Genomic DNA, 4,247 nt, shown 5'->3' on the forward strand with positions numbered 1-4,247 from the left:
CAGAGCTCACTTTTTCAAATGCATGAAGTGTGGTGCCAAGGCACACCGCAGGGCGAGGAAAATCCCCCTCCACCACCTTCTAGAGAGCCCCCCCGGAGAAGAAGCACTCTCGGCCGGGCTTCCTGCAGGCTCATGTGCCCCCCCAAAACCGACAACACTTTCTTCTGAGCAAGTACATTTCTGAGCAACTCACCGCAATAGATTTAGTTCCACGCACGTCCCGGGCCGACCTTCATACTCCGCCATTCGGACAGTCCAGCAGACGTTAACCGCACAATGAGCCAAGAACGCTCGCTCCGTGTCTAAAAAGACGTCATTCTCCCCGTGCTCCAATCGGAGCGGAGGCAGAGTGTTCAGGAGCGGCATTCCCTATTGGCTAATTCACTGCCACAGGTGGTGGTGTCGGCTAGAAGCGGGAATTAGATAAGCACAAGTAAGGGGACCTGCGATACTCGCGGGGGGGGGAGAAGAGCTCCATCTCCTCCATCCCCCCTCAATCTCCCCGAGGCGGTGGCGGCGAGGCCGGTCCTCCCCCTCCCGGCTCCGAGGTGGCGGCGAGGCCGGTCCTTCCCCTCGCTCAATCGCCCCGAGGCGGCGGCGCCCCCCGCCCGGCTCCGCGCGGCGGCGAGGCCAGTCCTCCCCCTCCCCCTCCCGGCTCCGAGGCGGCGGCGAGGCCGGTCTGCCCCCCGCCCGGCGCGGAGCAAAGGGCTGGAGGGGAAATCCAATGAAATCATTACGCTCTTGGATTCACTTTGACTTTGAAGCAAATAAAAACAACTGCCACAAAAGTGCTCTCAGAAAATGCAGGGGGGAAAGTGAACAGAAAGTGAAGTGAGCGCTAAAGGGAGAAAAACATATGTAGAAAGGAAAAAAAACCCTGACTGACATGTGTGCTGAAAGTGATGGAAAACACACATGTGTAACAGGCCATACCGAGCCACCAGCTAAATCCAATGAAAATTACTGAAATGCTTGGAAGCACTGCTGTGGTTCGCTTGCTCCAATTGTGTCCGACCAAGTACAGCCTCCTCTATCCCACCTTGTTTGGTGGATCTTCATAAAGTAGATGGTGCATTTTTTAGCACTTAGGCCAGAAAGGCTTCCTCTCTCTGCTGTAAATCTTTCTAAGGAACTGCTTTTGCTGGTTACATTTAGACCATCTAAACTGGGAAGTCACCGGCCCTTTTCACGTCAGTCATAAATAATATGGAAAAATACACATGTGGCACCTGCAAATCTTATAGCAACTTTTCTTAAATCATACTGAACCTGCATAGTGTGCTTCAGGATGAATTGCAGCTTAATGTTCATTGTTCAAATCCAGAGGGGTTTCATGACTCTCCCCCCACCACACACGCACTTAACTGTAAATTAATTTCAAGCTTCCCATATGTTCCACATCCTAAGGCAGTCAGTGAAGCAAACAAGTTGTACTAATTTGTAATTGCTGCAAGAGACTTTGTAAGAGGTTTTCCTGGGGTGGCAATTTTAATTAAATTCCCTCGTCACTTGCACAAGGCCAGAACTTCACAGGACCAAAATTTCACAGCATGGTTATGTACCATTTATTGCAAGTTTGGACGGGCTTTGACTTTAAGCACTTTGGTACTCATGCATATGGGACTGTCATACATAGCCTGCGTATTCAATAAGGTTTTATTCCAGCAAAACCCTGACAGATCATTGAAGTTGTCATTGGAGGCCTTCTCTGCATATTTTCTTGTGGAATGAGAAATGTCTCTGGTACCATGTTTTTGGAGCTCCGGTTGTTGAGGCATCCACTTTACTGTTAGCATTCCAGTGCTAGTGAATATTTTGGTTTAATTTTTTTGCTTGACTCTCTCAGTTGGTCTTACTTGGGAAATGCTTATTGTAGTTTGCGGGTTATTTTTTTAGTCAGCAATTTTTCATCAGCTTGGCTTTTAATACTTTTAACAAGTCACTATACAATTATTTTATAGAGGTTACATATAAAATCCCCTGGGTTGGGTTGGTATCCACTGGGTACCAGCTGATGCTCCAGCCACAACTGTTAGATCGCGCTAACAAAGGACTCGTACAGTGATTCAGCAAGTGATTCAGCTTTATTTGAAGTAACGAGCAAGCACTAACTCAGTAAGAAACCAGAACAGAAAACAGTGGGAGCTTATGCTCCTTTTAAACATAACCGGGCTAATGTAGCCACGCCTATTTACAAATAACAACCAATGAGATTGCTAGAATAAAGACCAATGGGAGTCTTTCCCTCCTAGGGAATGGTATCGTTCTGATTGGTCGCTGTTACGAAGCGACCAATAGGAAGTTCGCTCAGAGGAGCCCTGGTCTGGCTCGAAGCTTAACAGGGGAGTCCTATGAGGTGATTCATGTAATCATTTCAATACATTACAATTCCTCCCCCCTAAGTTATGGGTACCAGCTGATGCTCCAGCCACAACCAAGCTTAAAGGGCCTGCAACAGGAGAAACCCGAACACGCAAACTAGCTCTTGCAAGCTAGAAGCCATTGTCACACAGTTCCCCCTTCTTCTAAGCACACTCTGTTGGCCTTTCATATTACTGAGACTAAAATGAGGCAACTGGGTCTCATTTCTTTTGTTTCGTCAAAGGGAACTTGTACTTGGATGCCATGAGCTCATTATAGGGAAACACTTGAAATCCAGAAGCACATGCCAGTCATTGCTTTTCATTGCTCATTGTAAATGGGAAAGCAGCTTTTGTGTCATGGTATTTTAGAGTGCTACTTACGGTGCCAGCACATTTTAAGGTGTCTGTGTATACTAACAAACAAGAAACCACTGTGATCAAATGACAATGACACATTTAATAAATTTTGCATTAAAACAGAGTCCAACTTATTCATTTTCTCAACAGAGTCCAGCATATTCCTCTCTTTTCTCGATGAGTACACCGGTTTTTACACTCATTTCAGCTATCTTCCTCAAGAGTAATCTTATAAAGTTCTTATAGAGTTGGAAGGTGTTTTCTTCTATGAATTATCCTGTAAAAAGCATAGTTATGAGGAGTAGAAACAAACATGAAGCTGAATGTAATAATTTTGTTATCACTTTTAACTATAATTTTAAACTTACTTTCAGTTCCATTGCATATTCTAGAATAGGAGCAAGCCAATAATTTTTCACTTTAACCACTAGGTGGCGGGGTATTTTTTGTTGACATTTACTAGTGTTTCTCAATTTTTATTTAATTCCAAGTCCTTTGCAAACTTCACAGGTGCTCCAATCCAGTGCCAGCTGTATCTTCCATAGATGAAGATGCAAAGATCTTTACATCTAGGGGTGTGTGTGTATATAAATTCTGCTGATGCATGAGGATCAGTGGATCTGGGTACTAGAAGGGGGTCTCTCTAATCCCCAGCCATGCATATGGGAAGTCAGGGGAAAACAAAAGGGGTTTTTTTTTCTGTGCTTCCTTCTCCTCAGATCACTCCATGCCAGTTACGGTGCAGTCACCCCCTACTCCAGCATGGATTAGTAGGAGTCCTAAAGCGTACCCAGATTTTAGCTGATGGGATAAAGGAAGAAGACAGGAGAACAGCTTGGAGTCTGCATGGCAAGTGCAAGAATGTTTAGTCATTCTTTGTAGTGCTGAGGAGATTGCCTTTATAGAGTAGACAACTGAAGAGGGGTGGGGGGAATAAACAGTGTTGTGACCTAACCACAGATACATTCTTGAAATTATTCTTCACAGTCCTTTTCCCACTTTCCCTTTAGGTTATCTGTCTCCTACTCTTGGTTTCCACTTAAGACTGAATCCCAAAGGGTACTACGAAAAAGGACTATTGGCATGAGACTAATAGCAAGAACTGTGATGATATGTGTACCATAGTCATTCAATTTACATGTGTTTGTGACAGCCAAATATGTGGGAAAATACATGCAGTTTTGATAAATGAACACTATCAAGAATTAGGTTGTGTGTTACCCATGGTTCGAATGGATTCCAACAAGCAATTTGGAACAGAAAATGCAGCTTTTATTCAGCACAAACTAAACAACAATAGTAACCTGGAGTAGAAGCCTTCTCAAGACAAACACCCGATCTGGAGCCACCAAGCCTTTGCTGTTTGCCTTGCTTGTAGCTTGCTTCCTGGTCTGTAGCGTGCTGCCTTTCCACCAGCTTGCTGCCTTTCCACAAACGAGGTCTTCTGCTGCTGGCTCTACTCAGAGACCTCGCCCACTCCTACCGCACTCCTACCACCAGGTGCTCTTAATCCCCTGCTGCCTTGAG

This window comes from Gekko japonicus, unplaced genomic scaffold, assembly GCF_001447785.1.
Source record: "Gekko japonicus isolate JY-2015 unplaced genomic scaffold, Gekko_japonicus_V1.1 scaffold119, whole genome shotgun sequence".
NCBI classification, from domain to species: domain Eukaryota; kingdom Metazoa; phylum Chordata; class Lepidosauria; order Squamata; family Gekkonidae; genus Gekko; species Gekko japonicus.